Consider the following 26,745-nt stretch of genomic DNA (forward strand, 5'->3'; position numbering starts at 1 on the left):
GTACTACTGGGTTTTTTAGCTGCGGTTAGATTTTCACTTCTCAATGGCCCGGAGAGCACAGGGTCAATCGAGTGGGGAGACGGATAGTGCACGACAAACATCTGAACAAAGCCAGAACGGTTTACTGGACCCGGAGCTGAGACTCACGAGGTCCACAACACAACACTCTCAGCCTTGAGCAGGAGAAATTTGTTTTTTGTGACGAGCTCTATGTAAAACCTGACTTGAACTTTTATAAAACACAATCTTTTCATCCACAGAAATCAAAAGTTCCTCTTAAATTCAACTTTCCTCCAAAAACTTTTCATTGGGTGTCAGTGCTGTTGTGGTTGTGGCACAGCACAGGCGGAACTGTGTGGTTGATACAAACCCTAAAAAGAGATTTGTTTAAGGTGAAAAGTTTAAACTTTATTCACTTTCTGTAGAAATTGGATTGAAAAGTGTGTGTGTGTGTGTGTGTGTGGGGGGGGGGGGGGCAAGTTTTCTCCAGACTGAATTGCTGTCTGTGGAAACTAATCTGATACCAGATGTTCCCGGGTTAAAAAAAAACATGAATACAGAACAGATATGTGTGCTGCTTGCAAAAATCTATATTTACGAATCCAACATTTATTTTGAATTAAAGGAACTCATCTACTTGTGTTTAGTTGTTTAACAACTTCATAGGAACAACAAAGTTCCAGGAAATCATTGTTCCCGTCCAACAAATCCAACTCCCCTTGAAAACGAGTTATTTGTGTTGTGTTAATTAGTGGGAGACATATTGCAATACTTCTGAACAGTGCCAGCCCCCCCCCCCCCTCCATTTTCAGCCTTTGTGCTAAAATAAGCTAGCTTCTTATTTAACTTATAGGAAGTCATGCATATTTATCCAACACATATAATTAGCAGTTAGCACGTCTATTCAATCCCTGGAGCCACAAAGACTGAGAATGAATATGCATTTGGAGCCAGGGTCTCGAGGGGCGGGGCTGCCGATCCACCCCTGCTCGACCAATCACAAAGTCAGTCTCAGCTGTCAATCATCATGGCTTCACCCAGTCGTTATAGAATCAAATAACAAATTAAAAGCAAACGTCAGAAACATTAACCCTTGAACAAACATCAGTGTTACAAGAACTACCTTAAATGAAAGGAGCCGCCATTTAATCTGATCCATGTCCCCTCCAGTAACATGGAGGAGGTGGGATGTATGATCTATAATGCATTCAGCCACCAGGTGTCAATCTATAGGCTTTAGTTTCCCTCTTCAGTTCACCAAATCATTTTCTCTCCCTGCCTTTCGCTCCGGCCCTCCTGACAAACCTCCGCGGTGACACCGGTGCCATCTCCTCTGCCTCTCAGGTGACGGACAGCTTCTTCAAATGGAAGTGCATTGGCTGCGTCGTGACTGACAGCTTTTCCCTCCCACCTCTGTGAGCTTGTCGTCCATTGTGTGATGAGCATCTGTCCAAAAGTGGACACTCACATCTCGCACTCAGCCTCTCCACCCGCTCTCTCCACCCGCTCTCTCCTCCACCGCTTTATAGGATGGAAAACTTTTTTCCATTCAATTTATGTAAGAAGCACTCCAGTTCACGGCGCCTGTTTCCCATCACTCAGAGCGGGCCTGCCAATCACACGCTGGCCCGAGCCCAACTGTTATATTGCTGCTTCTCCATCTATATATGATTTCTTCCTCGCGCTCTTCAAACCATTAATCTCGTTTAAATCACAAAATCAATTGAGCTTTTCCTTTTAAAGTTCAGGCCTTTTCATTCAAATGCTTTCGAGTGCACGTTTGTCTGCGAGCAATAAACTCAGAACTGAAAGAAAAACAAAAACACAATGTACGACTTATCAGGATCCTAATCTGCCTTAAGCTTATAGAGCCACGCAATTCTCCCGTCGTCCTTTGAGGGTTAATGCCCATCAGTGAGAGAAATGAGAGAAAAGATTTCATATCATCTGCAGCACATGTGTGCGTTTACGGTCGGGGATAAAGCCGTCGCCGGAACGGTTTAGCTGCGCGGCACGGAGAAAATGAGTTTGCCCTTTTGGCTCTGTGTCTGTGCCATATAGTGGTATCCAATTCATACAGGAGTAAAAGAGCTGGAGATAAAGTCAATGCTGGAGGCCATTTTGGGAACCGTGGACAGACCGTCTGAGTGGGAACGGCTGAATCATAATGTCTGGATATATCTGTGGAAAAGCCTTGAGTTGGAATTCTAACTCGAACATAGGCCGATACGTTCCAGAGATGCCACGGTGAAATTAATTGCGGTTGTTGCAGGAGGTTATGAGTTACAGACGGCACGTGTCAAAAATCCTCACTCCTCCCCCTGAAGCTGCAGCGTGCACACACACGAGTGGAACTTTTCCTCCTGATGGCCTCAGCAGCAGCAGCAGCAGCCCGGTGATGAATGGCCGGTGGAACTTGCACGCCGCATTCAGACAAGTCCTGCAAACCTCTCTGCCTAATGACACTGCAGGGAGAGCTGAGGTGGGAGCATCCATCACGGAGCCCGCGCTCATCACTGTCGATGGGAAGCTCACGCCCTCGCCACGCCGCCTCACCGGTCCTTTACCCGTTCTAAAGCCATTCGCCTTTTTCTTTTTGTCGGTGACCCGGCCGCCCCCCCTCTCCCCCTCCCCCCCTCGCTCTGACGTCAATTTCTTAGCTTTTCCTCTCGGCCCCTTCTAGACGGCTATCCTTCACTTTAGCTCCAGCATTCAACTCACCTTTCACTCTCATTCCCTTCACTATGCTCCTTCAAACTGGACGTAGAGTTAGACATACTGGATGTGAAGCACCTACTGTTTTGACAGAGAACTACAAATACATTTATCTCAAAGATTTCTATTACTTTTGGAAATTGTTATGACATCCAAGTGCTCAATTTTCATTATTTGTGGGGTTTAATGTCATTGTTGCCTCCATCTCTGGATATTGGGTTGAAGTGGAGACGTGTCATCCATCTTATCTGTCACTCATTAGAGGTAAAAGTGAAAATGACAGCACCTGTAGTCTCAGTAATAATCCCTCATTGCCCAGGAAATATATATTTACAAGCAAGTTGGCTAAAGCCGTCCTGAGAAGTTGAAGTTGACCTATAAACTTTCAGATATGTTTAGAACGGACAGTTTGCTTTCATAATTATATCCAAACAAATCGGACTGGAAAGGAGGTTTGATTAAAACCTCTTCACTGGTTTCTCCTCCCGTGTTTGTTTTCCATGTCTTCCTCATGTGCTTTGTCATTAACCCTTTCACCTCCCCCTCTGTAGCTGCAGTGGGGGGGGGGGGGGGGGGGGGGGTTGGTATCCTGCATCGTTATGTGTCCGCTGCCCTCTTCAGTTTAAAAACCGTGGCACGACTCGTTTCAGGTGACACACGGGCCGCTGGGAGATGGAGGGTGTGGCCTGACGTCTACGACACGCCGGGGGAAGGTAACGAGGAAGAGGAGGAGGAGGCGAGATGCAGAAGTGCAGGTTTAATTGTGCTCCCTCGCTTCCTTGTCACCGCTGAAGGTCAGAGTCGTCCCTCACCCTGTCACCGGCGGCGCCGCCATGACAGATGAAGCACCTGTGATTGACAACCTATCAGCTGTCTTTTTACGACCTCATGCGTGACAGATGTCACAGGTGCACACGCACGGACGCACACTGTGTACAACGTGTTGCACAAAAAGGCCTATACGCATGTGCACACACGATCTGCACAACATTCAATCTGTTTATACCGTGACCTCTTTCCAATGAAATGCAACATGGTGAAGACTCACAATCATTCAGGTGATCAGATGCATGAAAACGACTTTGAGTATAAATCCTGCGTCGCTGGTTGTATCACGTGACTACTCGACTTTCTCGACCCTGAAGTTAAACTGATGACGCCGCATTTCTCAGAAAATTATTTGATTGGTTAACAGAAGATAAAATATTAACGGTGAGGATAAAAACTCCCATGATCCCACTCTGCTTCACGACATCTCCAGAAAGCCTCTTTTGTTATTGTTTAGATTGAGAGACCCCCTGGGTATTGTAAGCATATTGTTGATGTGTATTTGGCCTTCAAGGTTCCAAGGCCAATTAAAAAAATAAATCAGTTGTTGTCCTCTACTTCAAAAAGCTCTCACAGACGATCTCTCTTCCTGCCTGCGCCCGTGTACCCGCTGCCACGATTAGCCTTAGCCGGTCCTATTTTTACCTGCTCCATCAGGATTCTTTTATAATGCAGATCAGAGCCAACAAACAACGTCCCATGATGCATTGTCCCGGGAAGACGAGCGTTGTCATTGGAAGAAAAAAAGGCTCAGAATGGCCTGTGCCAAGCCGGCTGAGATGAAGGGGCTGAGGTCCTTCAAAGGCAAGACACAAGAAGCCGCTTCGCCCTTTCTCCATTCATGTCCCAAACGGAGGTCACACACTGCAGCCACCTCGGCTCCTTTGCGCCTCCTCTCCTCTCACCTCCTCCTTCACACCACCACTTTGTTCTTTTCTTTTCTTTTTTTTTACAGCCAACTCCCGCATCCGTCTTCATGTTTTTTCAAACTCACTTAGAGCAGGAGAGCAGGAGTGTGTCAGCCTGAGAGGATGTTTAATACATGGAGCATCATGGCCAAAAAAAGATGGAGAATTAAGTAGGTTTCTTGAAGAGTTACAGTTTTGGGAGAAGAAGGGATGGAAATAGAGTTGGAATAAAACATCGACCTTAAGAGTGTGTGGGCTCTTCCTCCCCTCTTTGAATTCATCTCTCCGAGGAGGACAATGACACAGCCGTGTTTTGATTGGAGGGTTCGGATGTGGGAGAACGAGTGTGTGTGTGTGTGTGTGAGTGTTTGTGTGTGTGTGTTGTGACAGCACATCTTCCGCAGGTGTGACGGGGAATGTGAAATTGTATATTTACACTGATACAAATGAGAGGAGGCACTTTTGGAGTCAATGTGAATGAATGTCTGCAGCTGCAGGGAGACGCCGGTACAAGTGGGGGAGAAGTGTTCATCACTCATCGCAGGGCTACGAGGAGGAGGAGGAGGAGGAGGAGGAGGAGGAGGAACCCTGGAATCCTCATAAAACTAAATTACTCCACAAGAGGGGATCCTCAACTTTTCTATATCTCGCTTTATTCTCTCCTTTTTCTTCTGCTGTGTTTGCGAGGATCAAAAATAAGGAATCAATTCAAATTAAAAATATATTAAGAAAACATAAAATTGTCGAATGCACATCATGGGGAAATTGAGGGATGTTTTATTTGGGTTGGTTATTGTGGAGAAAGCCGTGTCTATGACTAGTTTGCATTCAAGTAGAGGATTCTAAGTATCAGTAGCATTTCTGTTCATTTAATTGCATGTTTGCTCTTTGGCTCAAGCTCATATCTCATTCCAGTCACTCCATCCTCATGCTGTACACTCCGCCTCTTGGGCAATCGCGTGGAGGGTTCAGCATATTGAGGCGCTACCGCGAGCCAGTGTATAGAGAACTGAGGCTCATTATAAAAACCGTGCACAAGGGGAGATGTGTGCACGTCCAGTCAAAGATCCAGGCCAGAGGAAGGACAGAAGAAATGCAGATTTGTCTCAAAGGGAAGATAGATAAATACATGAATGCATGAATCGAGCACAGAAAACACTGGAACAATCTAACGGTAGTTTTGTGTTGAATATTTATCGATTATTTTCGTATTTGTAACATTTTTATTCTTGTACTTGTCTTCTATCACTGTGTGAACTTCATACAGCTGTTAATTGTGGCCTCCTCTTCATGTTTTTTTTCATTTCTGACTTGCAAAGCAAGTGTGTGTCTCTTGAAAGGTGCTATAATGATAAAGTTAATATTAATCCTTATAATCTTTAAGATTATGAGAAAAAATCAATTGGCACATTGTTGAAAATGTCTTTTTCAGATCTAGTGAATATGGCTTAATGAATTCCAATAAGAGATTCAAGTTTATCTTTAGGTGCACCAGACTGTCTGAAGTACCAGCAGGGGGCGCTCACTATCAGTTCACTGTTAGCTTGACCTATCAACCTAATTTACGTTGTTTTGCAATGAAGATGGAAGATGCTAAACAATAATGTGGTTGAATTCAAACTAATTGCGTGTTATGTAAACGTTTTTTAGCCCCGACAGGCCCCGTGATGAGCAGCTCCATTTACAGTTAGCTTGTCAGCGCTCTCTAGTGGACAACTTATGTGATGACGTTGTTTTTATATGAACCTCAAAATGTGAAATGTGCGATTTCTGTTCATACGCAGCAACAACAGCTCGTGCAATGATGAGTAGCAAAACATACCACAGATGGGACATTATGCTATTGTATCATATTAGACAGAAGTTAGCTGTTTGGGGATGTGGATCATAAATCCAGACCATTTGTGGATTGGATCTTCTCTTTGCACAATGAGATTTAAAAACATACAGCAGAGTGGGTGACGAGTGGCACACGCACACTCTGGTAAACTCTCAACCATGTACTTTACTTATTTCATCCACTCCAGGTCCCGGTGCTCTGCAACATCAGCAAGTCAAATCAGCCGGTGCCCAGGACAGAGGAGCTGCACGTGCAAGCAAAGCCACATTCACAGCTACACTTGTGAGAACAACACAACAACACTTATTATTTCAGTGACTCTGAATTTGCCGTTGAGCAAATAATGTAAAACGCAATATAACAAAAAAATAAACAAACGGAGCATTACGATGACAGCTTTAACAGTAACCTTGATTTGCGGTGTGTATGTGTAGTCGCATGTGTAGTCGTGTGTGTGCATGTGTGTGGTATTTAATGATAATGCAGCCGATCATAACGAGAGAGGCTGCTCCTGGATGGAAGCCCCCCCCCCCGGTCTCACACTGCTCAAGGTCATTAGAGCTAATGCCACGGTTTTTGCCATCTGCTGAGATTGTTTACACTTGCCTAGATAATTAGCTTCTAATTAGCGGTGGATGGTGGGGACTATATGCTGTGTGGAAGGCACGTATGCATGTGTGTGCGTGTGTGTTTAGGAGATGGTGTGTAGGCTGTGTGTGTGTGTTTGTTTCTGCTAAATGCATGACTTCTATTAAGAGAGGCAGGTTGAGCAATTAAGGATCTGCCAGTGAGATGGAGAGACAGGCGTTTGAACGATGGGGCGTTAAGCTGCAGTGTTATACTGTTTACAAAGATCCAGTCAAAGAATAGGGAGGGCGTCTCTTACTGCCATTTCATCTGTTAGACGTATGTCAAAACAGATAAACAACCATTTGTGTTTCAGATGTACAAATACACACGTATAAAACAAGCGTTGCCTGATGGGGAAGATTTTCACTTTCTTTAAAACTCTGAGATTTGTACATTTTTGACATTTTCATTTATTTCTCAGAGGAGAGAAATCAGACTGTGTGCAAATAAAAGTCTGGAGTGAGTGAATTCAAATGCTGATTCGTAACAGGAACAGATGTTTTATGCAATAACTTAATAAGTAGATCTCAAAACACACTTCAGGGGCAGATTCTCCTCAATAAAAAAAAAAACACTCCATGAGTTCATTTCCATTGTACAACTATCTGTGTTATACTCAATACCACTAAAGAATAAGTTGTGTGTTTGTGATTTGGGGGGTGATGATCTAAAGGTTCCCGCCTCACCATCTGTGAACGTGTCCCCTGTGGACGCACAATATTCTGCAGCAAGACCACAAACATATTGCTCGTTGTGCGTAGAGAAGCTGTTAAAACCACAGTCCAGCCCCCCCGAGAGACGCAATTTACACACTGTGAGATCTTTCAGTTCAATAACTCGCCCTCCTTCTCCGCCTCTTTGTTCCTTCTCTTTCAGTCGCTACCGAGAGAGAACACAGATTCTAATCGCTTGATGAGATTACATCTCGTCCCCACGTGTTTGTAACAGAGCATGTGGTTTCTCTTATAATCTCTGCCAGCCTCTATCGTAAAGCAGATGTTGTGGAGGGACGTGGCCCTAATCCAGTGATATACAATAATCCACGACTCCTCTGAATGGTATCACAAAAGGATTTTTTGTGTTTCCTGGTTCAGCGGTTGGGACGGATAATGGCTGCAGACAATGAAAACAATTTGTGCGTGGACACAAATCAAGATTGTGCTTTTTAAAAAAGAAATTCGGATTTATAAGAAACACTTATAGAGGAGGTCAGAGGTCATGTTTGCGTAGTCGATGAAAACAGAGCAAACAAACCTCAAAATCAATCTGTGAGATGCTTTAACTCTACAAACTGAGGAACGAGGGGGGGGGGGGGATCAGACCCCAGAAGCTTCCTCCCTGCTTGCTGCTGTATCTGAACTGAGGAAAGGAGCCGTATGAAAAGTGGAGAACGGGTGTTGTTTGCTTCCTTTTCTATCAGATCCAGACACAAGAAAAAGCTTGTTCTGCTCCGTTAAGCAACTTGAGTCGAGCCAGTTGTGAGTCTGTTGTGTAGCACGTTATCATCTCCTCTTCCGTGATAGTCTTTGTCTCCATCTCTGAGAACAAACTGCCCACTTCCTCTTCATCCCCACAGCTGCCTCCCGTCTGCTGCCGTTCACTGTACCAACATGATGCACACATATTCCTAGCAGCTCGATGGAAACCCAGAAGAACAAGAGGGAGTCGCCTGCACTGTAATCACTCATCGTTGGTAATGGTGTTTATCATCCGCCGAGTATGAATCCCTGGCAGATGGCAGACGGTAATTTACCCTCTCTTTTGTTGGTAAGAGGCTTAAAAACACTGAACAATGCAACAGTACCACACATCTTTCCTCCTTCCATTTCATCTGCTGAGAGGAAGGGAAAAACTATTTAGAGAATATGGAGACATGTCTTACAAAAGACGATATTCTTATTCAAAGACATAATAGTCTGAGGCAGAGTGCATCGCTTCACTCAAAGGTCTTCACGAGGAGTTAGGAGTGAGATCTTGCCCGGGGTCCAGTGGAGGCCCGGAGCAGCACTGAGCACGATTCAAAGATGGTGCTGGCCTCCTGTGGACGAGGTCTTTGGAGAAGATCAATACTTCTGTTTGTCAGATCAAAAGATTATTGTTCTGAAAATAAACCGGCCCTCCCTCCTCCTTTATTATGGCTCTGCATCTCTACGACTCAGTTGCAGTGGAGTCAGACACCGAGGGATGTCTCTGCTCTCGTCGGAGTGGAGTGGAGTTATCGTATTGAGACGTGATGAAGGTCGAGCTCCTCTGAAGGATTCGTTAGCACACCCACGGCTCGGGGGGGCACCTGCTCTCCAGCAGACGCTCACTTCAGACCTTCTCTCACTCCACGCCTCCTTATGTTGTTCTTTTAACTTTTGTCTTCACATGTCCATGAACACTTTTTTTATTCTGAGGAAAGATTCTAAAGACGAGGAGCGAATGTGTGTAAGTGGAGGAAGAGACGGTGATAGGGTTGTGAGGTGACACAAAATAAAAGTCTTTTTACTGTTTCGGGGACGAGCAGAATACAACAGCGTGTGTTATGTAAGGCTGAAATGTTTTTATAAAGTACTCTATGGTAACTTCTAGTCATTATTGCTTGAAATGCCAAAGGAATTAGACGTGCAAAAAGTTTTACTTTGAAGAAACTTTTGTAGTTTGAAATGAGTGGTGGCTGACATGGCACCGGCACAGGAAAACACTTTCTTTTTCCCTCTTCCACCTGCTGGACCTGGTTCTGACAGTTGAAGCTGTGACTCTCGGTCAGTTCTTCTCATGGGAAATCAAACCCACGCACCAAAGTTCCGTAGAACAGACGTTTGGGGTGAGGAGAGGGAAAGAAGGAGGAAACTTTCTCCCTCTTCACACTCACTGAACCATCAAAACTCATTTTAATGGAGCTGTTCTGTAAAAGAGTCTCAACCAGACACATCCCAACAAGTTCAACTATTCTTTTTGAAAAACAAGATCCAACTTGAAGAACATTGTGTGAAAAGTCAGTTTATGATCCAAAACTTTTGTCAGTGTTGCATTAATCAGTATCAGCAAGGAGTGGAAAGTAGATGTCACTGAGTCATATTATAAATTCAGATATTCTGACTCCTGACTCCGGCCAGCGAGCGGCACAGTTTTAACTCCGCCGGTTTCACTGTGAGAAAAAGTTCTCCTCCGTCTCACTAAATGAAACATCAGGGTGACACAGCAGAACTAATCCTCCTGTTTTTAAACGTCCACAATTACACCAAACTCACTATCCAATTATGCTGAGACAGGACACTTAGGCCTAACCCACACCGAGACACAGGGACACGAGCGAGGGGAGAGAAAAGGCTCTAACTGTGCTTTCAGATAACTCCGTGGACACAAGGTGCAGGGACACAAAGCGGAGGAGAAGAAAGAGGAGAATGACCAAATGAGAGAGAAAGAGAGAGAGAAAGGGGGTGTGGGGGGGGGGGTAATTATGAATGTCAAGGACAAAACGGTAATTTAATAAGACCCCGTGTTCCTTTGTGGAACACGCTCAGAAACGTGTAGATCAATCGTTTCCCCAGGCAAAAAAATGCATAACAAAAATTATAACAATGATAATCATCTTAATGGCCCAGTTACACTGATAATGTCCACTCGAATGAATTACACCGCTGCCCACTGTGAAGCTGCTGATGGTCGTTACCCTTTTATAACAGAATTAATCAGCCAGAGCCTCTAAAAATAGAGTCTGTGTTATTAGTGTGTGTCGTGAAGATCTGGTCCTAAAAAATAAAAGCGTTGTCTCTTCTCATCCGTCACCCACAGATAAGTGAAAGGAGAAAGCATATGAATAATGTGTCTCATCTCCAAGTTGGGGCAGGGGGGGGCAGGCAGGGCGGGGGGGCGGGAGGTCAGGGTCTTTGACGCGGAGCAGAACCGAAGTCGGTGAGGAAGAAATGCTAATAGCACTAGGTGAAGCTCATAGGATGAAAAGAAGCATTAATACCCATTTAATGGACTGTGGCAGAGCTCGGGCTGCGAACTGCGAGAGGATACCAGGAGTGTGTGAGTGTGTGAGTGTGTGTGTCTGTGTGTGCTTTGTGTAAGACGTTGGAGGCTTAAGGTTTAGGGGTTCTGTGGAGAGCCATTGTGTGTTAGTTTAAGCCTCAGATTTAACCTCGCTGTACAGGGAGCAAGATCGGCTATTACTGTCAGCAAAGTTATTACAGCTACATGCCAGTTGTGGGATTACTCTGCTTGAGATTCTGAGAGTGTGTGTGTCTTTGTGTGTGTGTGTGTGTGTGTGAAGGATATCGGTGAGTTTACATTGTGCAGCAGCAGATGTAGCAGTATATTAGGCACTGTTTGTGTGCAAGTGCCAGTTTGTCACGTGTGTGTACATTCTGGCCGAGCTGTCGCTGTGCAGCCGTCGTGATTGATGAAGGTGTGTGGAAGTTGAAGTTTAAAAAACAAACGTGCAGTTCTGATGGATGTTAATGTTAATGTAATATATGCAGCATTAGCCAGAATTAGCTCTCAGCCACCGGGTTCAGACGGAGCGTGAGGATTTCACGGAGGTGAAATGAAATCCACGTATTTACGGAGCGTGTAAGCTCAAGGACTCGGATTCAGACTTGACACTTTGCCACGTGTGTTAACCGACTCTGTGTTTCTACATGAGGAAACACGACAGAGCTTCTATAGCTTCCGTGCAGTTATTGTTTTAAAGGGAAGGGGGTTTCCTTCCCTTTGTTGATCTTGGAATGGAAAACGCTGAGCAGGAATCAAACCGGCGACCGTCTGGTTAGCGGACGGACCAGTCTACTGCTTCAGCCACAGGAACCCCAATGGAAATTACGATGTTTTAATATTTGTAGGTGCAGTTAAATCATGAAATTCTTTACATCAACCTACATCAATGCCACACGGGTGGTAACATGGGGCTTGGGGCCTATACTAACAAATATGAGTAACTGAATTCCACTCCCTGTGCACGTGTGTTCATGTGGATGTGTTCAGCTTCTGCTTCATGACTTTACTGTAGAGTCAAAGTTTGATAAAGTTGTTCTTACGCCACGGAGGTATTCTGCTTCATTCATTTTTCATTAGTATCGAATCTGTGCATCCCTGCTGGAAACCAGACATGTTTATACTCATGTTTTATTAAAAAGTCAATTCATAGCATTGTGGTTTTTTTTTGTGATTGTTAGAAAGGTGTCTCTGTGTTCCCGGCCCTGTCTCTGAGTAGATGAGCCGTATTACTGACACACCTACTGACCCAGACTGCTTCCTCCACAGACCCACGGACACAGATCACCCTCCCACTCTTTTCAAGACTCTTATTGTCTGAGCTGCTCCGTTAGCTCACACTGTCCTTCTGGGGGGGGGGGGTTCCTCCAGATGACACAGGGAAACAAAATCTGCCCGTTTATAGTGTGTCTGCGTGTGCGTGTCAGTGTCTGTGTGTGTGTTATGTGAATATTTAGACAACCTACACATCCCAAGTTAAAACAGTCGACCAAAGCAGAGTGTTTCCAGATGGAGACTCTGTAAACCACGGTGGCCCATCCCTTCAACCACAACCTCAAGTGCACACACACACACACAGACACACACACACACACAAGGCCCTGCTGGGGCACACCATATCTCACTCTCCCGCTATGTTTATCTCCTGTGACAACTTTCTAGGCCAGACTATTGTTTCACTGTTTATCTGAACCCGAGGCTCCGCAAAAAAACCAGAAGCACCATGATTCAGACTTTCTGCTCCTTTTATAGACTGCGGGTAGGAACTCGGAGGGAAGGGCGGTTCGGAGAGGAATGAGGAGAAGGAGAGAGAGAGAGAGAGAGAGAGAGAGAGAGAGAGAGAGAGAGGGGGAGGCGGCATGCTAAGATACCAGTGTCTCATTCAAGGTCTGTCCAAGGGCTCATCACTCACAACTCATCACAGCCTGGCAGGTATTGATCACACCGGATAAGGTGGTTCCACAAATGTTTATCAGGCTCCTGAAAAGAATCCTCCACAGCGCTCAACGGTCGGATCGTCCTTTAATTGAAGCTAAACCCCCGGAAATCAAGAGAAACTTACTTTGAGGAAAACTTCACGTCTCCTTCACAACCTTGTAAATACAGATGGATGAGAGGATAGCTGACAATATGTTTTTTTGCATTTAATACGATAAAACCAGAGTGAAGCTTCATGATTGACAGCTGAGACATTTACTGGTGGGAGCCGGATTCCACCGCCTCATTCACCACATCACTGCTGCACATACTCCGGCTCCTAATGATGTCAGAAGCACATGTTCACTGGGGATGTTGTCGCTTTTGCTCGATTTTTGTGCAGCTGAGTAAATGAAGACATCCATCTTTAGATATGGTCTATTATTAGCCCACAGACATGAGAGGGCTATAAATCTTGTCAATTAAATCTTTTACTTTGTAGAAAGTTTGCCCGCAACACAACACTGACTTGTTCCTTTAACCCCCCCCCCCCGGTAGCAGCTAGTTGTGCAGAGAGTCTCAGTTTCATGTGATAATGTTTTGAGATCTTTCAGCTGCTAAAATATTGAAAATGTATAAAATATATATATACATGTGAAAAACAGCCGTTTGTCTTTGCTGTGGTTTGTCCACTGAGAGTTTCACACACAATATTCCTCATAAGAGTAAATGTCCACTGGGCTGGTCGGGGACATTGTTTGAGTTTTTTCAATGGTAATATTTCAAATAAACGTTGCTTCGCCTCCACTGCATTGTGATAGAGGCCATAAAAAACAACTGACACATGAGGAAAATAAAACCAGCTTAATGGCCGATGCCACTAGAGGGCTACAGCCAACTAACTCAACTTTAGAAATGTCTTTTTTTTTTATATTCTCCTCTCCCACTATCTGTTTATTTGTTCCTCTTTCTTCTCTCGTCCTCCTCTATCCTGTGGCATCTTCTCTTCTTTCTTGACCTCCTTCTCTCTTCCCCTCTCTCCCACATGGCCTCATTGTGGTCGGTAGATTGTATGGTGCAGCCGCTTTGGAATCTCGGTGCCGTGCCGAGGACGACCCATCGAGAGAAAACCCCGTAAACAAGGACAAACCGCTGCACACAGGCGACTGGAATAAGCATGTCACCCAACACGCCGGCCCTTCTCCTCCCCACAGCCTGTTTTTATAAAGAACGGCCATGACGTGTGTTAAATTGTGCTTCGACAACACACATGGTAAAAGAAATGTGAATAATGAAACAAGAACGACACACAATCTGAAGATGAGAGACAACAGAGAACCATTTACTGTTCTTGGGGAGCTCTGATAGGCTTAGAGCCCATTTCACTTCGACAAAGCAGATGCCCCCCCCCCCCCCCCCCCCCCCTCCTCCTCTCCACTCACACAGTCCACGGACCCGAGCTCAAAGCCCTGGCACCGACTTAGAACCCATCAGAAACACCACACATTCTCTTTAATCCCCTTCTCCTTCGGCTTTGCTGCTCCTTTGTGCAACTCAGAACATGCGAGTGCATTAACTTCTGGCTCAGGCTTCCCCGGGTTTTGGCTATTTACTCCGTCCAATGGGCCAACACATAACAGAGACGGCTTCCACCATTTTTATAGTGAAGCCAATTTTGTTACAAGTTTCTGTTTCCGTTCCTTCGCAGACACGGATTCTGCTCGGGGAGATAACACTGAACCAATAGGCTCAGCGAGCTCAGAGAGGAATTCAATACACGGGCGATGCCTTAACAGATCTGCCACCGGTTCTGGCTGGAAAACGGACTTCTATCATTCTGTTCACTCATCCTGCGGGCATGGTGATTCATTTCCCCACGTTAAACCCCTCCGAGAGCCATCTAGGTATATACATCACCAAACGAGAAAGGATTCATAAAGCTGCCTCCTCCCGTTTGGCTTGAGGCGCAGAGTTTTGTTGGCAGGTGAAGCGCCAGGTACTTTGATCGATAGGGGGGAGAAACACACGGGGGAACAGAATGAGATGTGAGGGCGCCCTACTGGGTGTTTAGGAAACGTTATCCGAATTATAACTGAAACGGGAACGACTCAAGTCTCTGACCTGGACAGGGATGGCTGGTTGGAGGGGGTGGGGGGGCTAAACTGTAAATGCACTGCACTTAAATAACGCTTTTCCCCTGTTAATGACCACTTAAAGGGCCTCAAACAACCGGTCACCTCCATCCATTCACACACACACACACACACATTTGCACATCACCACTGTACTTCTATTTTTAGCCCTCTCCCTATCACTCATTCGCACAGGGACGGCCATCAGAGGCAATCTGGGGCTCAGTGTCTTTCCCAAGGACAACTTGACACGTAGCCCGGCGGAGCGAGAGATCAAACACCGACCTTCCGATTAGCGGACGGCCCGCTCTCCATCTCCCGAGCCCCACATCTTCTCAAGGAGCTCAAGGCTTCGAGTGTGGAAGTGGCATGTAGATACGATATGGAGACGAGTGTAACGAGGTCAACAACCTTGAGGAAATTTGATTTTTAAGACAATATGAAAACCCCTGTGGCCAGTTCACCCAGTTCACCCAGTTCATCGCTGCCTGTGTGTCTGATTGTCGGGCTTCAAAGGCTTTTACATGCAACACATCACCCTGCTCCTTTTAAAGACCAACACAAAGGGAGGATTTGAGCTCGGACTGTAAAACGATTTTAAATCCTTTGACAGTTGGGGAATGTGTGCGGACACTCTGAGTGAGAATCAGAGAGGGAGAGAGGAAATGTAAAAATTGCAAAAACATATAAATTACAGTGTTTCCCCCAGTAAATCTGTCAGTCAAGGTGGTAAGCAGGTGGCGGTGCTGTTGGCGCGGCGCGTAGCGGCGCGGCGAAAATTTTTGGGGGTATTTTGCTCAAAGATGCCAGTACGCATGAATGAAATAAACAACTGTTTATTTCAATATAAATAAACAACAGTAGGTACAAATGTTGTGGAAAACATGCAGACACTACAAAATAGGGTTTAAGCCGGTTTTTAAGAAAAATCAAGCTGCCTCTGAAGATGACAGTTTGTGATGTCGGATTCCGTTCAAATTAACCGCCTATTCATTGTGGACGGCAAGAAAAAAAAAGTTTTCGCGCATGCGCACCTGATTCTGTTTGATTTAACATGTACGCAAATAAGCATCATTCTTTGTGCCTTTTTTACGTAAATGGTATGCCACATAAGCCTTTACGTTACATATCATTCATGGACCAATTAAAATCGAGATATTACTAGACATTTACGCAGCTTAAGGCCAATGTATGCTACTCCGAGTCCGTTGCGGACTGACGGACGGACGGAGCGGACGGACCCTTTTTGATTTATAGTTCTACGAGCCTTTTTGTTGTGAAAACAATTCACCGCCAGAACAGTAGATGGCGCAACTGAAGTCGAGCTTAGAGAAGCCTACCTCATGAGGTATATAGAAGAAGTCCACGCTGGTTTATTTACGTCCTCCCGGCTCCTCACACACAGTGAACGATGGCAGCTAACAGAAAAAGGATGTTGATGACACGACAGTTTTTGCTGAATAAAGTGACACCCAGCGGGTCATAATGCTTATGTTATCGTGTCTTAACGCAGCGGTTCCCCGGTCTTGTTTCCAAACTGCGTTGCTAATTCAACAGCTGCAACAGCTTGAAGCTACACGGAGGCAGCTAGCTTCCCCCCAGCTTCCACACACAGTCAGCAGGGACACCCGATACTAACTACTACCGTTAGTTAGTATCGATCTAAAGTGTTTGCTTCTAACCTGACGGTGTTTGAGAAAGAGTGTCATGAGCCGTGGGATTAAAGTCAGCGGGTTTTTGCGCTGTTCCCACCGCAGTTAGCATGGTGGTTAGCCCGGTAGTCACGTTATGAAAGTTCGTTATAACAGTATGTGACCGTACACACGTGCCGTAAGTGCTCTAACCAGCCACCGTCAGCCGGACAACGCTGCTGGCTTAACACACTTGTCACACGAATTATAGAGTCGTAGTTGTGATTTTGGTTTATTGTGATGTAGGGAATGGAACAGGAAGTTTCCATTCCGAAATGCTGGCGTTAGCGGACCAATCACCAATATTTTTTTCAGTACATTGGTAGTCAAGGCGGGGCCCTAGTCTTGTTAAGGCGGCCGCCTTAACAAGATAGTGCTGGGGGAAACCCTGAATTAAAAAATGACTATGAAGAAAGGTTGAAGATGCAGCCACAGCTCAAGAACCCCTGTGTCCTCGCTCCTCTTCCCATTTGGCCCCATGAATATGCATGTGAATAATCTTTGCTGTAATATCTCAGGCCCTTTGCACCTCCTCCAAACACCGGGGAGTGCCTGAGGTGTTACTGTCAATCTAACACACCAGGATAAGAGGCTACATGAAAATACAGGAGAAAGGCCTGAGGGAGATTTGCCCGGCTTAGTGTTGTGTCTAATCAACACTGTGAGACCTGCGCTCTCTAAACTCTGGAGGAGTTGTCGTTGTGGGTTCTTGTGCCGGATCAAACTTTCCTTTTTGTTTCGGATGAATGCTCCAGCTGATTCCCAATAATGAGGTTTTCCTCAGGTGATTTACTTGCAAACCATTTGCATGACCACACATTAGACTCAACCTTGATATGTGAAGAATCAACTTGTCTCCCACACGATGGTGCAGGAGATCACAGGGTGTCAAACAAATGGGATGGGACGGATTCACCTCTGAGGTGCGTCGGCTTCCATCTGCTTTCATTTCCTCCTGTATAATCACATCTCGTCATCTGCAAGAGGTTAATATTTATATTTCACCAATCTGCAGGTCTCTAATCCTGCCTCTGGTTTCACAGGACGAGGCCGAGGCAGAGGGGTTTCCTGAACGGGTTATTTGTGTTGCAGGAAATGGCCTCTGAGCTTCAGACTAGCCCAAAACACTTAAGACCTTTATTACAGGCACTTAACCATAGGGCCCCGTCAGTGTTGGCGATAGGCTCTAAGTCACAGATAATGGGCAGACATAGACACACAAGAAAGCACACAAACACACACACACAGACACACATTATGGTATCATCATCTGTTCTCAGTCAGCGGTGTAAAGCTAACACAGTGTTTGACCCAGAAAGACTCTAGTGTCTATCAAATGGGCTTTTGTGTCTGAATACAGAAGAGTGTGGGTTTGTGTTGACTGTGTGTGTGTGTTGACTGTGTGTGTCTGTTTGTGTCTTGCCGACTCCTTAACAAGCGGTGCACTGCTGCTATAGTTTCCGCGTCACTGTGCACAGTAACTAAACGTATGTAAAGTATTAGTGCACGCATTAATAGCTCCAAAGAGGAAGCAAGTGTGTTTGTGTGTTGTGCGCCGCATGCATGCATGTGTATGTGTGTGTGTGTGTGTGTTTGTGTGTGTTTGCGTGCATGTCCGCGGGGTGATTTCATTTCTTATTGCTTTTTTCCAGCGGTTGCACGGGACAATTAGCATTCCAGTCTGTTCCCCTGGTCTCCTATGAGATGTCTCCTCATTTGAAGATGAAACATCCCCTTAAGCTTGTGTGAGTGTCAGGGAGACAGTGAGAGAGAGAGAGAGAGAGAGAGAGAGAGAGAGAGAGAGAGAGAGAGAGAGAGAGAGAGAGAGACAGAGAGAGGGTGGAGAGACACTCGGTCTATGCAGGAAGGACGAGCTAGGCGAGCTGGATCTGCAGTATCCCTCCACAGTTGAGGCTTTGAAGTGCAACGTTAACCTCGGCCCTGACCTCCGTGTAAAAATTCGTCTTTTGACTTCTCAATCTCCATCGAGGGCCAAGAGACAGTAAAGGTTCGAGGCAGCGACAGGTTTTGTCTGTATAAAAATAAAAATCTAAATCTAAATAAATATATATGACACTGAGATAATGGTGGAGAACAGCACGCAGGTACAAGGAAAATGCAAATGTGTTCCGAATGCAAATTGCACACACTCCAATACATAAGGGTACACACTCAAGGTTCATAGAAACACACAGACACTTGCACCGCACACCCGCATCGACCCTTTCTCCCATGAGTCATCCACTGCACTCTCATTCATCAATATTAGCACTCCGAACACACACGCACACACACACACACACACAGCCACACGCACTACACACACACAAACACACACACACACAGGTTTGAGCAGCTATCCGTATAAGGACTTTGCACTGACTTCCATTCATTGGGGACAGTCCATAACAGAAACCTCATCTCTAAACCTCAACCATAACCGATTCATTCATAACCCTAACCTCAACCAAACCACAATTCACATCTAAACCAGGACCTCAGAAGTTCAGGACTGAGCGTTGGTCCCCATGAGGTCTACTGGTCCTGACAAGGTCATGTGGAAAGGGTCCTTAAAAGATAATAAGCACATGTACAGACACACACACAGCTAATACATTCTCTAGCAGCTTACCCTTAACTGCTCGACCTTAACCAGAGCAACTAAAGATTTAACTTAATTGTAATCTGAGCCCTAAACCCTCTGAGGGAACCTTGACTTGTGTCCCCACAGTGATAAGACAACACCTGAGGGAAGCTTCCGTTCAGGTCCACGTGCTCACAGGCATATGAAACAAGCCCATCGGTGCAACACACACACACACACACACACACACACACACACACACACACACAGTCGCTGCACCGTCACCTCGCGGTTACTCTGCAGATTCCTCTACGTCAGCCGAGTGCGGGCTGAAGGAGGATGTCAGAGGAGCAGAGGACACGGAGCTGCTCGGCTCTTTCTCACCACACAGTTAAATTCTGAAGCATCTGGCACGAGCGTCTCGAGCTGTTTTTCCTGATGCAGCTGAACTGATCTGAGAGAGTTTGATTATTTCTCTCCGAGACGATCTCATTTGCTCGTTTAATTTTCTCTTCTCGTCAGCAACTTGTTATTTATTCCCTCCGCTCCATTATCCTCTTCCCTTTCACTTACATCAGTCCGTCTCACTTGATCCCCTCTCCCTCTTTTCACTACCCCCCCCCCCCCCCCCCCACCACTCACCATCTTCATATCTTCCCTTCTCTCAGTGCCGCTCTCTTTCCGTTTCTCTATATTCTACGAGCTTATCCTCCGGTTTCTGATAAAAAAGTAATAAGGGTTCTAATGGCTTCAATTTCCTTCCCTCTCCTCTCCTGGCAATCCTCTGTGTATTGAATTCTTGAAGATAGCCATTGTTGTTTCTAAAACAAAGGGGGGAAAGTGTGTGTGTGTGTGTGTATGCTTCACAGGACGGTCGTGACCATATTCCAGATATAAATGCAAGTGTGTGTGTGTGTGTGTGCAGCAGCCTGTGTTTGGAAAGCGAGGCCCAGCCTGTGCTTTCCCCCGTTGGGTGTATGTGTGCATGCTTTCAGCGATTGTATATTTATGTGTGCAACTTCTCCCCTGTGATTCCCCCCCACCACTTAAAGCCAGGGGTTTAATTGAACAGTGGAAGAGGTTGGCTGCTCCTGGCTTCAGTGGTAGTACGAACCCCCCCCCCCCCCCCCCCTCGGTCCACGCTAGGGGCTTTGCCTGGGGCTATAAAACTTTCACTAAAGCAATCCCAAGCACACTCCGGCCCTCGCGAACACAATACGAGTCTTGATATGTGTGCATCTGCGCGTGAGGGAAGACGAGAGAAAGGAAATCACTGAAGGTCAGAGTCCTTCTCCTCATCTCCTCTTTGCCTCCTTCCGAGCGCCATAGATCCACTTTTAATCTCCCTCTGATCTCGAACCCCCGTGTAAAGAGACCCAATTTAGGCCGGGGGCTTTGGTTCTATTGTACTCCATTACTCAGACAATGGCTTGTGCCACCGCACAGGATGAACGGGTCTCATAAATACTGCCTCTGAAAAGGGGATGCATTCACAAGCACCCGTATATATGGTCTGAATATATTGTGCAAACACAGCCTCATAAAATGCATGTCTGCTCATTCAAAATTAGTTTTTTAAACAGCCCTTGTTCCAGGTTTACATCATTCTACTTTTAATGTTCTACGTTCTATGTTCTATTTCAGATGATTTCTTATATTTTTAATATGAGTCCTTCCTCAGGGGTTGATGGACATCTACTGAGAATGAAAGAACGTGAGTAAAAGAAAAGTGAGTGAGAGTGAAACAGATAAATTCAGTGTTAGATAGAAGGACACTCCGAGTGCTCATGTCCTCTTTATAACAAACCTTTTATTTCCAACTTCTCAGCAACATAACAGATTTCTAACTTGGTGCTGAGTTCCGTGTTACTGCAGGGTGGCCACTCGTGCTATTGTCTTTCAAGTTTTTACCGTCCATGCAGACACAGGCCCAGCTCTCTCGCTCTCTCTCTCTCTCTCTCGCTCTCTCTCTCGCTCTCTCTCTCTCTCTCTCTCGCTCTCTCTGATGGAATAACTATTGTTTCACTCCTATGTAAGCCTCCGATGCCGCCATTGGCTTAATTCATTCTATGGGAATCGCTGTGGAAAGGTTAATGGGTTCCTTTCTAAGCCGTACTTCCTCCTTCCAACATGTTTCTCTAGTGCTGTGGCGACCTGTATTCATAAGCAGCAACATATTAATGTTTCTACACTTGACAATACCTCAATGTCAAGCCTGTCATCGGCCTTCATAGCTTCTTGCTTATTCCTGGAATTTCGAATGAGATGTGCAAATAAATAAAGTGCATAAAAACAAGTGGACAGATTCCTTTCCCTTTATTCATCGTTGAGTGCGTCTTCGATGAGCCCACACATGGTTCAATGTCGTGTTTACTCAATTAAGTATTTTCTTGAGAAAATAAATAGGGAGTCAAACGTTTCCTATCTGGATATTCCAGAAGAATAACGCCGTCTAAATGAGTCTGGGATGGATGTCACCTCCTCAGAACACTGAGCGACCCCTGTCCTCGTTTCTTTTTTAATACCCATCTGAGCTGACTCCCAGGTGAGATAGCCTTTCGAACAAATCATCTTCCTTCACCCCCCTCCATCCCTCTCCCTCCCTCTCCCTCTCCATTCTGTCAACTATATTCTGAAAATGAGCTGAGAGTGAGTGGGAAGACAGGAAAGGGGGACAGCGAGTCAGAGAGAGAGAGAGAGAGAGATGGGCAGAGGTGAGACATTAATACTGACAGGGCAGAGCTATTGAGAGCCAGGCTCCGATCCCTCTGCCGCTCTCAGAAGGTGCAGGGACCAGGTAATGAGTTGATGGTGACACCTCGGCATGGAGGTAATGTAAAGAGGTAGATAAAGGGCTAAAGCTTATGGATTGGGACTTTTCAGACGCATTATTCTGATGGGGTTGGGTCGAGAGGCCTCTGAAAGCCTCAGGTTCCAGCTCACATCTCACTACCATCAGTCCCTCCTCTAAGCTGGTAGGGGTTTGTCTGGATAAGTGGACCTGACAACCTCCAACAATGAGCTTCTCCCCACAGACACACCACTCCGCCATTTACTCCAGCCGAGGCTACGTCTGCAGGGATTTGTCTTTTTCCATTTGCTTCCTATATGTTCTCGTGTCTATGTGTGTCACCATTAGGGCAGCAGAAACAAACCTGGCTTTTCTACCAGAGGATCATGTCATTTTTTTTTTTTTTTATTCCAGTATTTCAACTCCCCAAAAAATAGGTGAAAAACAAAATGATTCCCCGTGCATTGCTGCTCATATAAAGACGTGGCGATCCGACAGGTGGAGACTTTGGAAATAACAGCACATCCTCCCTCATGTCACCTGGCAGTGGGAGATGATAACACTATGAGCAGGGCAGACATTTGATCCACCCGGAGCTTATGTGCATCAGGAAATACAGTATCTCCTCAGCACATCTGAGGCAGCTCTTACTTTCATGTGGTATAGATCAGATATACCACATGAAAGTAATGCTCCCACATGTAAAAGCCCAGAGTAGAGCATTAGTGTCCATGATAAGATACAGTTGTCTGTATTGTACCCATGTCAGCCTACCAGTAGAATCCCAACATGTCTACAAGTTGCACTGCCGGTGAAATGCAGGAGACAGTACGTGTTGTGGATTTCCACAGGAGAAGATACACACGTTTCTTTTGAAAAACAAGACAAACCAGTTGACAAAACAATTGCGTGGTACATTTAGTTGCTGCTGTGCGGCTGTCGGCTGGATCACAGAGATGATGGATTTTTACCAAGTTGTGCTGAAACTGTTGATGTCTTTTTTCTTTTTCCTTTGTTTTTTATTACTTTCTGTTGAGAACTTTTCATCCTTTGTGGCTCAAAAGTTGAGAACGTTCCGTCAACGGCAGTTTTTGAAGGTCGAGTCTGAATCTGAGGCTCGGTGGTAAAGAATTCAATGAGAACACTTGTTTATGTATGATTATTTATGTCTTTACTTTATAAAGGAGGACAATTTAAAAGGGATTAATGAACACAAATATATGTAAATCTACCCAAATCAGATAAAAGGCTTCTTTTCATCAGCCGTCACTTTCCCCCGCTAATTAGACAAGTGCAGGGAAATTGGGTGAAGCCGAGGAATTAACATCCTGTCCACACTAATGTGAATATTTTGAAAAACAAACTTCCCCCTGTGCGTTCGGGCCTCGTCAACACGCAGAGCACATTTCAAATCAATAAAACTTTAATGAAGGCCTTCCAGTCACACCTATGACATTACAGCTTGCTTCACACATCGGCTATTGTTGCCTTGTGTAGCGAGCATGTGCCACAAACAACAACTGTGGCGTTTATAAACTGGTTTCTCTACATCTGGTGAGCACAGACTGGTTTGCAGCTAAATTAAATCCCCGCTGCACCACATTAGCGACACACACAGGCGCCACTGTTACTGGAAACCCACTGTACTTCTCTGGTATTTGCTATTTGGACATGCTTGTGTGATATCATGTATATGGAGCATGTATGGAACATAGACCAACCCCCTCCCCGGCTTCCTTCATGCAAACTGCCTGCAGGATTCTAATCAGCTCATGAAATAAACAGCATGTGAACAAAAAGACTGGAATTAAAGAGAAGCCAAAACCTCCCTTTGACATTTCTTCAATTCTCAAAAACCCAGTTGTTTTCACATCTGGGCTTTTAGGCCTTTGAATCACAGCAGAATTGTAAATGTCACATCTGATAAATGATGAAATCTATTTGCGAGGTTGGCGACAGCTCCTGGTCGGGGCGAGTCTCCTCCCCGCTGAACATAAATAAGCTTTATACGCAATGTCTCGACATAACAGAGACCTATGTGTGAAGGGCCAGGAAGCCATCGCTGTAACAGATAGATGATGCCCATTACACCCAAATGGTCCCGAGTACAAGTCGCATCCGTATTACAGTGAATGCAGCTGAAGAAATAAACAGCAGCACTGGGTTTAATGGAAGAGGCCCACAGCTGTCAGGGCGTCGCAGTTTAAGGAGGCGTTCGAGAAAACCACACGAGGAATATAGAGCTCCTAATGTGAGACACACAGACAGTTGGTGATTTATTTATGCACCTCGATGGCGCGGTGATGGAGAGACCCACCGAGGCCCAGACTTCCTCCTTTTGTTCCCCACAGCCACCCGTGCCTTTTAAAGAGCTGCCAGCTTTTTAATGCCGCTGCCGTCAACGTGATAACGTGCACAGGAGCGGGAGCAGAGGAATGTTTTCCCTTCTCCCGACGTTCGCCTATTTATTTTTTTGTGAGCTTATTACCCAATGATGCTTATGGAGGCCACTCAGAATCACTTTCCGGAAACGGAGTCACGCAGCGGAGCAATTATGCAGATATGTGGTCGAGGACTCGGCTCGAGTCCAGAGGAAATGCAGCCGGGGTAAATCAGCTTTCTTATCTAATCTGCAACCCGGCCGGGGAGCCAGGTTTCTCATTCACGTGACATCCAAAGAAACAGGGTTACCACTGTAAGCCGACAGTAATCAGATTACTTACGATAAGCACATGTAAATGGCCTTCACTGATACCCTGAAATCAATTTCACCTCAATCTGCTGTTCTGTGTGTTGGCTCTGAGTTTCCCAGTGGATGATATCTAACGATCAAACAGCCTCACCATTACAGCCCAGTGGTTGCACGCTGCCTCCAACCAGTGCTGTCTCCATCTCTAATGTCCAATCAGTTTATCTTGGAGTTCAAGGGACAACAGGTCAAACTGTGGACACATTCCATCGAGACAGACTTGAGATATCATTTTCCAGAGGTCAAAAACATGTTTGTGACCTTGACCTTTGGACCAACGTCTTAACAGTTGATTTGTAGATTGTGCCAAATTTGAAAGCATTCTCTCCAGGTGTTTTTAAGAGAACACGATCACAAGGCCCCAAAAAAAGAAGAAGGTTTATGAGGTCTCAGTGACCTTGACCTTCGACCTCCAAAAATCAAATGAGTTCACCTGTGAGTCCGAGTGATCGTACGAAACTAAAGGTGGAGAAATTCCCTCGAGGTGTAATTGGAGATATTGTTTTCAGGAGAATTGGATGGACGGATGGATGGACAACATGAAACACATAACGCCTCTGGCCACTGGCTGTAATGAAATGATAAAAAAAGAAGTGGAGAAAAGATTCGGCCAACCCCCCCATCCCCACCTCTTTCTTTTCTTCCTTTCCTGGGTTATTTATCAACTACCTTTATAAATGTGAGCTCTCATCTAGAGAGGAGCGGAGAAGAGGAAAATAACGAGGATCAAATTCCTCCACACTGAATATAAACTCCATCTCCTTATTTTATCAGTGGACAAGAGGCAACACACTGTCAGAAATGTGTGTGTTTGTGTGTGTGTGCGTGCGTGCGTGTGTGTGTGTGTGTGTTTGTGTGTGAAACTTTTATTGATTTATTCTGACAGAGGAGTGTTTTTCATATTTCCCCCAAAAATATATTCAGCCGTGCAGATGCAGTGTGGTGAGCGTGGAGGAGATGGAAGGTTCGGTGACTGAATAAATGCGGAGCAGTGTTCTGTCAAAGGTTTCAGGAACATCCCTGGAAAACATATTCGTTAATTTCTGAGGTGATATAAATAATAGTTGGATTTTTGAGGAAGTTCCAGGATGTTGTCGTAAAAATACATAACAATAAACACTCTCTTCTCCAATCCTCCGTGCTGGAGACACCACGGACTTATGCAGCTGCTGCAGAATGCAGCGCTGCTTGAATTGCAAGTGAGGAACTGGAAATAGGTCACAGCCAGCAGCCTCTTTCTGTGGGAGCCAGCGTTTCCTCCAGTTATTGTGTCCACAGAATGTGAATGAAAAAAAAAATGCTGCACATGTTGATTTGTGCCAGCCGTCAATGAACAATTCATGCTAAACATTGAATGCAGTAAATCTCCAGACTCGGGCTTTGGATGGGAATTCCCATTGAATTTCCAAACAAAAATGCTATATTGGAAGTGATTGGGGAGAATGTGGCGACACTGCGTACAAGATGGGTCTGGTGAGGAGAGAAACACGGATGAATGAGTGAATAAAGTTGATAATAATGCACAGAACACCCTGCGTTGGCTCGACAGTGGGCAGAGCAGGCTCCTACATGTCTTTGTCTGATCCCCGCACCGTGAACTGAACTGTTTCCTCTTGTAATATAGAAATCACATGAGCCGGCACGCTCCACCGATGCCCTCTTGCCTTCCCGACTCTGCGCCCTGAAAAGACAAGTTCTCACTTCCTCCATCCGTCTCCAACTGTCCTGCCCACTGTTGTTTGTGAGGCTTAAGGTGAACAATGAGCATCGCAGGAACGCGGGACGCCTCCTCTGACCTATGCCCTCCCCTTCTCGCCTCCTTCCTCTCTACCTACAGGCCGATCGATGCGCCACAGTGGGGAGAGCCGTGGAAGTTTGGATCGATCTGCCTGCTGCTGTGGAGCAGCCGTGAAGGAAATGATGGAGGGAGAGAGAGCCGGAGACACGACGTGCGGGCGAGAGAGAGACGGAGAGAG

General features: G+C 45.6%; 2 protein-coding genes across 2 annotated transcripts in view; one reads left to right on the top strand and one right to left on the bottom strand.

Moving 5' to 3' along the window:
• Nucleotides 1-26,745, bottom strand: part of sdk2b (sidekick cell adhesion molecule 2b) — a 224,495-nt gene that overhangs the window by 78,205 nt on the left and 119,545 nt on the right.
• rpl38 (ribosomal protein L38) overlaps nucleotides 8,847-26,745 on the top strand; it is a 291,970-nt gene continuing 274,071 nt past the window's right edge. The window contains exon 1 of the mRNA XM_062414252.1: nucleotides 8,847-8,851. The gene's annotated coding sequence lies outside the window, so the exon portion shown is untranslated. The remainder of the gene's footprint in view (nucleotides 8,852-26,745) is intronic.

This window comes from Platichthys flesus, chromosome 20 (genome assembly GCF_949316205.1).
Source record: "Platichthys flesus chromosome 20, fPlaFle2.1, whole genome shotgun sequence".
In the NCBI taxonomy this organism is placed as follows: domain Eukaryota; kingdom Metazoa; phylum Chordata; class Actinopteri; order Pleuronectiformes; family Pleuronectidae; genus Platichthys; species Platichthys flesus.